The sequence below is a fragment of the Fukomys damarensis genome, unplaced genomic scaffold (assembly GCF_012274545.1).
Source record: "Fukomys damarensis isolate Sample0158 unplaced genomic scaffold, DMR_v1.0_HiC HiC_scaffold_30, whole genome shotgun sequence".
Lineage (NCBI taxonomy): Eukaryota > Metazoa > Chordata > Mammalia > Rodentia > Bathyergidae > Fukomys > Fukomys damarensis.
The window spans coordinates 50,319,562-50,331,808 of record NW_022900942.1 but is presented as its reverse complement, the minus strand read 5'-3'; the positions used below and the strand labels follow the sequence as shown (position 1 = coordinate 50,331,808).

At 36.7% G+C, this 12,247-nt stretch overlaps 1 pseudogene; it reads right to left on the bottom strand.

Annotated features, from left to right (window-relative positions):
- Window positions 1-1,650: 1,650 nt before the first annotated feature.
- LOC117283834 lies at window positions 1,651-1,850 on the bottom strand (annotated as a pseudogene).
- Between the last annotated feature and the right edge of the window lie 10,397 nt (window positions 1,851-12,247).

Below are 12,247 nucleotides of genomic sequence, written 5' to 3'. Positions count from 1 at the left end.
ATGACACCAAACCAAACAACAACAACAACAACAACAAAACCCAAAATCAACTTCTTGCTGTCTATTAAATTCTGTTAAGTCTCCTCAGGCATTGCAACATGCATTGGAACATGCATAGAACCATGCACAGAACCTCTCAGCTCCTCTGTCAGTGTCAGCCATCAGGATGGGTCATGGCCTTGCTCGACCATGTTGCTTTTGGTGAAAGTGTGGGAGACTTTTCCCTCTTGGTGACCCTCCTTTGACACACTGTACATTTGTCCTCTGGTGTCCAGCAATCTCCCTGCTCCGGAGGTTGGGTGACTTACCAAAGATGTAGGATCCTCTAGAAAAGGTTCCTTCATGTCCTGGATTGGTTGTTGACCTTGGTGGGCCAGGGCCAAAATATTAGTTGTCCTTTTATGCCAGTTACCTTTCTTGTTTTGGTCTCCAAACTTTAGTTGTTGAACACCCAGAAGAGAAGATCAGCAACATTGATAGTGCAGTAGTGAGTTGAACTATTATTGGAAGGGTAGGGGAAAGGAAAGAAGGGAAAAGAAAAAATGGAAAAAAAATGGAAACAAAGTCTTTGTAAATAGGGAAGGGGGTCTGAAGGGAGGGCAGGGGAATGGGGGGAAAAATAAGAACCAAGATGCATCATATAAATATACAAGATCACAAGGATGAATTTAACTGTACTATATGCCTAAAAAGTACCAATAAACGTAATGAAAAAATGAACAAAATGACACCAAACCAAACAACAACAACAACAACAACAAAACCCAAAATCAACTTCTTGCTGTCTATTAAATTCTGTTAAGTCTCCTCAGGCATTGCTTTGGAACATGCATAGAACCATGCACAGAGCCTCTCAGCTCCTCTGTCAGTGTCAGCCATCAGGATGGGTCATGGCCTTGCTCGACCATGTTGCTTTTGGTGAAAGTGTGGGAGACTTTTCCCTCTTGGTGACCCTCCTTTGACACACTGTACATTTGTCCTCTGGTGTCCAGCAATCTCCCTGCTCCGGAGGTTGGGTGACTTACCAAAGATGTAGGATCCTCTAGAAAAGGTTCCTTCATGTCCTGGATTGGTTGTTGACCTTGGTGGGCCAGGGCCAAAATATTAGTTGTCCTTTTATGCCAGTTACCTTTCTTGTTTTGGTCTCCAAACTTTAGTTGTTGAACACCCAGAAGAGAAGATCAGCAACATTGATAGTGCAGTAGTGAGTTGAACTATTATAATTTTGTTTGGACATTAAACACATTTGAATTACACAGCACAGTTAGAGGGCTATTAATTCTTACCAACCATGGTTGTTTTAGTAGTTGAATCATTGCAAAATGTTAGCAGACAATAGCTATACATTATATAGAGAAACTTAAGATGAACAGCCATATATAATACTTTAGCAAGGCAATCATGACAACATCTTTGTAACATTTACATGTTCATCTTAGTATGGAATAGTCGCTTAGTTAGACATCTCCATATGATCACAATATATTAAATGACATAAAGAAAATTCTTATTTAACATACATATTGGCCTATAAATGTACCTTAGAAGTTCATGATGCCTAGCCTTTAATTTTAATGTGTGATGTTGATTGGCATCTGAGCATCCCTAAGTGTGGTGAACATATGCATCACATAAATTTTTAAGAAAACTAAAAATATGGAATGCTTTATGAATTTGCATGCCATCCTTGCCCAGGGGCCATGCTAATCTACTCTGTTTTTTTTGTACCAGGGATCAGACTCAGGTCCTTGTGCTTGCAAAGCAGATGGAGGAACCATTGAGCTAAACCCCAGGCCCAAATCTACTCTGTATTGTTACAATTTTGTATCATGTGCCATCAAAGTGAGCACTTCCTTTCCTTTCTTGAATGCTAGGAAATTGAGTTAGATCTTGTGACCTTGATCTGCTGGGATCAATGTGTGCAGGAATTCTAATTTTGACGTCCCAGTAAATTTAAAGTGTGGTAATGCTGATTACCAGCAGCAGAAGCTGGACTTTTCAATGATGGGGAATATAGGGTTAGGTATCATGCTGTGTTCATTTGGTTAGGTCTAGACTGGTCAAATAAAACATGGATCTCATTTTTAAAATTTCAGATCTTTCATAAAGATTTGCTTTGGTTTCAATTCAGTGAATTTATTAAAACATAAATGTTAATGAAATACATGGAGGAGAAACTATTTGAGTTGACAGTCAGACTCATTTATCTCTGTTTTTATTGCTTTTCACCCACCCATTACGCCTTTTAGAATGTAAATGTATTATATTTACCTGTAAAGGTTCTATGGAGGTGAAAAAGAAGCATTACATCTCACATAAACTTTAGGGATAAATTCTATTAATCCTATTGTTCTATTTTCTTGACTAATCACTGAGCTCCACTCAGGGAAGGCACAGATTCGTCTTCACCCCTGCACTCCCAACTCTAAAACAGTCTTGCTGGTAGAGGACAGATTCACATTTTAATAAATGAAAATAATAACAATATATAACATGTACCCAATACGGAAATATTCTAGGAAATGATTTGGAAATTTCACATTTAGTTATCCAACATCTCGATAGGCTTGGGACTAAAAGGCTTTTTGAGTTGTAAGTCTTTCAGTGGAAAAAATAGAAAGAACCCAGACAAACTTATCACTGGTTACCTTTTCCATATCACATGCATAGACTCCACGCAATCTGTAGTTTAGAGCCATCAAATATTTTGACCTTTTAAAGAATTGTCCTCAAATTAGCCATACTCAGTACCACATCTCCATATCTTTGATCCATTTCTTACAATCCCCTTCTTCTTTCAAGTTGACATTTAAATTCCAAAATCTGTATTTCTTGGAAGTGTACCATAGGCCAGCATTGCAGAGCACTACATTTACTTCTTTTTTTGTGAAGATAGCTATTGTTTGCTGAGATTTCCCAAGGCTTTTCAGTATATTGTCTCATTTAACTCTGGCAACCACTTTTTGGGCTAAAAATTATTTTTCTTGTTTATCAATAAGGAAACTGAAGTTTGGGGAAGTAAAGTCAGCTGCTTCGATTTGCAGCTACAAGATAAGGCAATGAATAAGCAAGTCGCACCGTTTGTGCTCCTTCTGAGGCTGTACAAACCTGACTCACAGGTAGCAGAGTGGTCTGCTGTGAAGAGCACATGTCTAAAATGAATATACCAGTGATTCCTCAAACTAGAATCTCACCTCTAGGCTTCTCTAGGTGAAGGAAAGGCACTGTTCTTGTGGTCCTTAATTCAGTGGGATCCCCATTAGGTCCTCCCAGGAATGCTCTTTCTTTTTGTTCTGGAAATCAGACCAGTCAGGCCCTGTGTTATGTAGCTCAGCAAACATACAGCTTGAGAAGGAGGTAAAGATCCTGGCAGCCACTCACTCAAATGGCTCCAATTACTATGAATTTTCTGGGGGAGGTGAAATGCTCCAGAACTGTTATTCCTATAAATTCCCTTTGGGGATCTCTTTCTAATTAATTCACAGTCTTTGCTTTCAAAAGTGCTAAAAGGTCACAGCCACCAGATCTGTTTGCCTGCGTCTTAGCCAAGTCCTCTGAGTTTATGACTCCCAAGTACAGAAAATGTGGCGTGGTGGCCCTTGAACATGTGTCCTCAGGTCTCCTGTGGGCTTGACTGACATCCCCATCTGGCTGCTCTGAGCCCGTCACTGTGTCTGTGCCAAAGCCACACTTCCCAGGGATGCTCCTAGCCCGTGACCAAGTGTGTCGGGGATGGTGAGCCGGGACTGTACTCAGCAGCTGGAGAACTTTTGTGAAGAGGGAGTCAGGCCCCAGAACTTCCCACTGGCATATCTCAAATCTTAGACTTTTTTAGTGGGCTGAGAACTTTTCTACCCAGCTCTCCTGTCTTCCCTTCCTCTCACAGAGGTCAGACCCAAGGTTCTCCCTGGCCCTACTGGCAGACTTCTCTCTGGTAGATACCCCTGCCCCCCATACATCACTTGCACATTTACACTCATCTTGGTGTTTGCTTCTCAAGGAATCTAAGTTCCTAAACTCCTACTGTCTCTGGTTTCAATGATTTAGGGAAAGTTTTTATTTGGAGACAAAAGAAAAAAATCCTATTTAACATCTTGCTACATATGTTATGGTTTCAAATTTTAGAATATTTGGTTTAATGCCAAATATTTGAAACTGAAACATTTGGAGAATGGGGCATAGACTCGAATCAATGGAGTAGTTGAAGAAAGACTATTTTAGTGTCGATTCCTCATATAATCCTGTAGGCACCTAGCTCACTTTACCTATATACATGGTAATTACATAAAAATTGAAGAGGAGTTATTTGGAACTTTGAGGCTACACTTACCACTCCTGGACTCCTGGATTTTTTTCTGTTCTTTAGTAGTAATGGTCTTGAATACATCCCCTCCACATTATCTGGTCTTCTTCTGAAAAAGTCTTTCATTATACCCAAAGAAAATTTTTATTTTTCCCGTGAAACTGATGATGAAACTAAGGTTGAGGGAGAATTTAACTTGCTCAAGTCAACCTAGCTAGCTAGGACATAATAGAATCAAAAATTGAAGAGAAAGGTTGGAGGCTAGATTTTTATTCTTTTCATCTATTTAGAACTGCATTCAGTAATCTTTACAGTGTTTCCAATTATTTAATTTTATGGATTTATCCCCTTGAAATTAAAAAATAACATTTGGTCTAAACCCATATTTTAACTGTGTATGGATATTTTTTGTTAGTGAAGGGAACTGCCTTATTGGACTATTTTGGTTTATTTTTCATTGGTTGCTTTACTGAGGCTCATCAAATGTATTTGCTTTGCAGAGCTAGAATGGATTAATCCTGAGTAAGTAATTTGGAAATGTTTTTATTCATTCCTATGGAAACCATCTATTTGGATTTTCATACATCAAGATCATAGAGATTTGTCCCAGTCCAATTGCACTCTTAGTCACAGCAGTGTCGGCTTACATATTAGGGCATAGCTTTGCTCTGATGGCCCTTCAGAAATCTCTAACTGGTGTGGAACACTGACACTAACAGGATGTGTCTTTTGAAGTCCTGTGAGTTAGGTTTCTACAGATTAGTGGAATCTTTCTTGACGAAACCAGGCCTTTGGAATTTATTAACACTGTTTCTGCTGCTGGCTACTCACTTTTCACATAATCTACGGAATCTGCCTTTGCTGGCTTTTTAAAGGGTCAGACTCGAATCTGAGTGTAAATTAATATCTTAGGGAATGCATGCAGGGGATGTATTTCTGCACTTTTTGCCCCCAACCAGGGTTTAGGAAAAAAATACTTGCTTTTTAGAGACGAACCCCTCTCTGTTACTTCTCAGAATACAGCTTCTGCTCACAACATTATAATTTATCTCCATTCCCCCAATTTTAAGGTTCTTCAGGCTGTGTTGTCTTTCTCCTGATTTAAGGAAGGGTTGTATGTTTGTTGGAAGGTAGATGGTGGGGGTCATGCCGTGCAGTCCTGCAGACTGTGAACCATGCTTACCAGAGCTCTAAGTCATATTAGAAACTGAAACCTGAGAGCTTTTTTAGAAAATATACCCTATTTTTCTTCCCTTTGTTATCTTTCAGTATAAATTACTTTTATGCCAAATCATTTCTTAAAACATTGGTCAGGTACAACTGATTTATAATATGTAAAATAACATCTAATATATCAAAAGATTATATTATGTTCTTATCAGTTTCATCAAGTAGTTAATGTAGGAAGAAGTCATGCCCATATTGCTAACCTTTTGTTTTATCTGTCTTCACATTATGCCTCATGGCCTAACAACATCAGCTTTCTTTAGATACATCCTTGTATTTAAATTCTGTCTCTCAAAGAATCATATGAGAAGTTTTTAAAAACCATTTTGACAATGTTATTCTATTGCTCAGCATATTTAGTCCATTTATCTTTAATGAAATTTCTGATATATTCTGGTGTTTAAGTCCCATTTAACCATTTGCTTCCTATTTGGAGTGTTTTATATTCTCTTTCCTTTGCACTTTTGTTTTCATCTATTTAGAACTGCATTCAGTAATCTTTACAGTGTTTCCAATTATTTAATTTTATGGATTTATCCCCTTGAAATTAAAAAATAACATTTGGTCTAAACCCATATTTTAACTGTGTATGGATATTTTTTGTTAGTGAAGGGAACTGCCTTATTGGACTATTTTGGTTTATTTTTCATTGGTTGCTTTACTGAGGCTCATCAAATGTATTTGCTTTGCAGAGCTAGAATGGATTAATCCTGAGTAAGTAATTTGGAAATGTTTTTATTCATTCCTATGGAAACCATCTATTTGGATTTTCATACATCAAGATCATAGAGATTTGTCCCAGTCCAATTGCACTCTTAGTCACAGCAGTGTCGGCTTACATATTAGGGCATAGCTTTGCTCTGATGGCCCTTCAGAAATCTCTAACTGGTGTGGAACACTGACACTAACAGGATGTGTCTTTTGAAGTCCTGCGAGTTAGGTTTCTACAGATTAGTGGAATCTTTCTTGACGAAACCAGGCCTTTGGAATTTATTAACACTGTTTCTGCTGCTGGCTACTCACTTTTCACATAATCTACGGAATCTGCCTTTGCTGGCTTTTTAAAGGGTCAGACTCGAATCTGAGTGTAAATTAATATCTTAGGGAATGCATGCAGGGGATGTATTTCTGCACTTTTTGCCCCCAACCAGGGTTTAGGAAAAAAATACTTGCTTTTTAGAGACGAACCCCTCTCTGTTACTTCTCAGAATACAGCTTCTGCTCACAACATTATAATTTATCTCCATTCCCCCAATTTTAAGGTTCTTCAGGCTGTGTTGTCTTTCTCCTGATTTAAGGAAGGGTTGTATGTTTGTTGGAAGGTAGATGGTGGGGGTCATGCCGTGCAGTCCTGCAGACTGTGAACCATGCTTACCAGAGCTCTAAGTCATATTAGAAACTGAAACCTGAGAGCTTTTTTAGAAAATATACCCTATTTTTCTTCCCTTTGTTATCTTTCAGTATAAATTACTTTTATGCCAAATCATTTCTTAAAACATTGGTCAGGTACAACTGATTTATAATATGTAAAATAACATCTAATATATCAAAAGATTATATTATGTTCTTATCAGTTTCATCAAGTAGTTAATGTAGGAAGAAGTCATGCCCATATTGCTAACCTTTTGTTTTATCTGTCTTCACATTATGCCTCATGGCCTAACAACATCAGCTTTCTTTAGATACATCCTTGTATTTAAATTCTGTCTCTCAAAGAATCATATGAGAAGTTTTTAAAAACCATTTTGACAATGTTATTCTATTGCTCAGCATATTTAGTCCATTTATCTTTAATGAAATTTCTGATATATTCTGGTGTTTAAGTCCCATTTAACCATTTGCTTCCTATTTGGAGTGTTTTATATTCTCTTTCCTTTGCACTTTTGTGAATTAAATAATTATAGCACTTCATTTTTCCCATTTTATTAATGTATATTATTATTATTATTATTCTGATAGTGTTTAACCAAAGATCATTGTGAATTAAATAATTATAGCACTTCATTTTTCCCATTTTATTAATGTATATTATTATTATTATTCTGATAGTGTTTAACCAAAGATCAGAACACACAACCATGGCTTATTACAAACTTTTCCTTTTTCTGTATCCTTATATTGCTAGAATTTCGAACATTGGCATTCTTTTCCCTACTCTCTTGTCTTTTGGATGTTTCTTTTTACACATTAATTGGTGAGGAACTTTCAGTTTTCAAGAATTCACAATTACTTCTCATTAGGCCAATATTTATTTATAGTTATGTTTGTATTTTTACTTCCCGTGCTTCTCATTCCGTACTGTGTGTTCCATGTTCCCATCTGTGATCATTGTCCTTTTGTCTGAAAATCTCCCTTTGGTCTTTCTTTCAGTGCGTCTTTCTTTCAGTGGTCTTTCTTTCTACTGCTAATGAATGTAGGAACCACCCTATGAGCTCCAACCTGATCAAGGAGTCGAAGATGAAAAGTAAAAGGACACAGAATAAGGTTAAAATATAGAGGACCAGGGGCTCTTGTCTCCCTTGGACGTAGAGCCCCGAGTGACTAGTGCACCTTGGCTTTATTCACTTAGACACGGGCACGAGCAATTAGAGTAACACAGGATTCATCTGTCTCCCACCCGCCATGGAACCTGTCTGGAGAAACAACAGCATCTCAGGTGTTTGCACTTTTCCCTGCCGTGTGTCAGCATGCTTGCTTGCCCTCTTTCTTCCTAGTGCTCACCAAGGAGGCAATTAGGCCTCAATGTTCCTATCTGGTCTCCCACAAATGAATTCTTTGAGTTTTGTCTGCCTGAAATTGTCTTCTGTTCATTTTCAATTATGAAAGATTATTTTCACCAGATGTAGAATTCTGGGATGGTTTTCATTTTCTTTCAGCACTTTAATATTGTCCTAATGTGTCTGGCTTCCATCATTTCTGTTAAGAACTAAGTTAAAAAGCACATTGTTACACAATTGAAAATAATGCTATTTATTTCTCACTGAGATGCTTTTCTTTGGTTTTCAAGAATTTTATTGTGCCTTTTACATAGTATTTTTCAGGAATATATTTTGTGATTTTATCATAATCCTGCTTTGAGCTTCTTGAATTTGTGTGTCAATATCATTTAATAACTTTGGAAAATTCCAGGTCAGCATCTCTTAGAATACTACTTTCAAATGGTCTTTTTATTTCCGCATCTATAGTGATACACTGTGAGCATATTTCAGAAGTTTCATTCACTGCAATATATTTTGTTTGCTCTTCACTTTCTCTGCACTTTATTTTGTATATTTTCTATAAATTTTGCTTCCAGTTTAACCAATCCTGTATTCTGCTGTACTATCTTTTGTTAATACCATTCATTGAAATCTTAATTTAAGATATTGTATTTTTTGGCTCCAGAATAACTATTTGATTCTTTAAAAAAATTCCATGGTACAATTCTTTATCTTTTCATTTACTTTGTGTACCTTTCTTATGTTTTATTAACATATCGATCATAGCTATTTATTTACTTTCTAGCTTAAAAATCTGAATTAGAAGTAGTTCTATTTCTAATCTCTTTTTTATTTTGTTGATTATACATTATATGATGCATTTGTTGCCTTTTTGGCAGAATGCGATGCTTTGCATATGAAAGAACTAGAGCTTCCATATGACTTTATTTTTTATCAGAGAAAGTCTCCTTTGTTTTCTGTTGTGCAAGGTAAGCAGACGCTCGTATCAATTCAATCAGGGACTGAGTTTGATGTTTTAAGCAACCTACTGACATAACTTTGGGATTGTCCCTCTCCCTAGGGCTTTGGCTGAAGGTCTGGTCTTTGTCTTCTCTGCTCTGAAGTTGACAGGAAATTCGTATCTTTCCTTCAGAGGTTTTCAGCTCACACTTTCATCTTGTCAATGAAGAGAGCTTTAAAGTTTGCAAATGTCTGATGGCAGTGAGCAATTCTGAATTAGAAGCTGCTCTCTTTTCCTCACAAGTCTTTAATTCCTAAGCATTTGAGGTTGCTGATTTTTTTTTTTCTTTTAAATCCTATGGAAGTTTTTGATCTAGATCTCCCTCTTCCTATAGAATTCCAAAGCTCCAAAAGTTTCCTTTAAAGAAAGCTGACTGTGGTTAAGCCTCCTTGTGTTTTTCGTTTTGCCCCTTTTGTTTTGTATGACAGGCAAAGCTTGTGGTGGTTTCTTTCCCTGGTAGCATGGCCTCTGCTCAGTTAAAACTAATCAGCTGTGGGAAGAACTGGAAAATGTCCTAAAAAGAAAAAAAAAATTAGTGGCCATCATTATCTCACCTTGGAAAAATGTTCCTCTTAAGAAGTTAAATAAATAAATTTAGTCCTAATTGTTTTCATAACTCCCCGATGTCTCAATATATTTAAAAACCCCAATTTATCTTCACAGTGGAAGTCTTGGCCTTTGTTATAGTGTCATTCAACACATTACTCTGAAGAAGATTAGCGTAATATCTTTGATATTACTTTGATATTTCATATGCCAAAGGGCACAGGAACATAGCTTAGTTGTTCCTTTTCTATATTTTTAAGGATTAAATTGTAAGTATTAATGGAAGGATGAAGTTCCATTGATTTTCTACCTATTCTTCAGAAGTGATGTTCAATACCCCCTTTGCCACAGTCTTTTCTGAGTCCTTTAGTTGTCTGTCAACTCACCCTTTCTTGGATTCCCACATCATCTTATTTGTATACTTTTATTGCATACATACCTTGTGTTGTGGTTACTTGTGTGTATTTATATTCTTCACTGGGCACATCAAAGGGCTTTATCCACAAATGAAGGAATGAATGAATGAAGGGCTGGCAGCCTGTACTTTCTGGGGATACCAGAAGAGGTATGTGCACTTGGGGAACAATATTTTCTGAGCAGGGGTCCAGAACTCAGTGGTACTATCCCATTTGTGTACCGGGATAAAGATTTTTCATAATAGCAGGGCTAATGTTCTGGCTTTCAAAGCCAATAATTGGAGCAACATAACTAATATGATGAAGGCAGCTTGTCTGCAAATACTTACAGGCCCTGTATTAAAGGCTGTTGTAGAGTTTGGTTTAGTGGCGGTAGGTGGAATTGAGAAAGTCCATGCAAAACTTACTCTTTTAAGACTTTAGGAATATAAGTCACAAATGATGCTACTATGCTGGAATTCTAATACCTCTAAAATCAACCATCAGGCTGGGAATTTAGCTCAGTGGTTCGGTGGCCTGCCTTGCAAGTGCAAGGACCCAAGTTCAATGAAAAAAAAAAAAAAAAAAAAAAAAAAATCAACCATCATTAATGTGTTGTGCACCACTGCGCATAAGACACTGGGTAAAGGCAACATTTCAGACATTGCTTATTTTATACCAAGAGAATTTCTTAAGGCATAAATGTAAGTCACCAGTAATATAAGAAAACATGTGGTAGGAGCTTTATGAATAGTATAGATAGTAAATATTTTTAAAATCTTGAGGAGATGATGACCATCCTAGGGATGGTCTAGTCAGTATCTTGTCATTAAATTTCATGTAGCTTATTTAGCTTCAGGAGATTTGGCTTTAAAGTTCTTTCTTTCGTGTGAGTTGAATTAATATGACCATTCATATTAGATGAGAAATGAATATATTTATTATGGCACCTCATCTCAGATGGCTTTAATATTCTAAATTGCTTTTAAGAAAAACTTGTATGGCAAGTAAAGACTTTCCTGACAATCTGCACGAATGCCATGTGGCCTGAAGTAGTGTCTTGGTGGTCTAACTCCATTCACAAGGAAAGAACAACTTATTACAATTGTTGCGGAAGAGCCTTGAGGTAGAGGAGTTGCAGCATTTCCCATCAGAAATGTTAAACAAGGAAAAGAACCAGAGATGAACTGAATAAGCAATCCCTGGAGAGACAGAACTATTATATATTTTGAAGCATTATGGTGAAATAATATGAGTAGCTGGGTAAAACATAAAATGTGGAGTGAAATTGGTGGGAAGGAATCAGAAAGAACATGGAAGAATGCTGTTTGAGCAGTATGTGTGAATTATTAGAATATAATTCAACATTTTCCAGTGTTTTAATGTTCTTTCAGCATACTGTGCAATTAAAAATTACTATAAAGATATCACCACTACAGGAAAGCATGCTTGTGAAATAATAAGAATTTAAGATTAAATTCAGTTGTATAGAATGCAAACACCACACATGAAAAAGACTGAGAAGAGCTTAGCTACCAAAAGATAAAAGTTGTGATGGGTGGTAGACTAAAGGTGATTTTCTTTTGGTCTTTCCAGATTTTCCATAATGATATTGCTTTTATAATTCTAAAAACCAGTGCTTTTAGTCAACAAATATTTCATGGCTTTATGGTGGACTTATAGTATGTTACATATTATCTTTAACTCAAGTTAGCCTAAATGTAGTTGCAAGGCAAGACAAAAAAAAATCTCACGAATAGTATGGTTTTAATAATGTAAGAGGGCTTTAGGAAGTTGGACAAAAGATACTCACATAAGTCTGGAGTGATTATGAAGGCTTAATGAAGGCAGTAGAGTTCGAACTGGACATGGACAGAATTTTAATAATTTTGCACACAAAATGGCATTCTCTGGGAGAAAATGCATAAGCAAAAGGGAGAAGATGGAGAATGTAGCTGTATTTAAGGAACAGGAAGCATCACACTGCCTAATGCACAAAGTAGTAAAGCAAAGTGTGATTTGACAGGGAGGTTGAGACCATATTTCATGGTGTCTT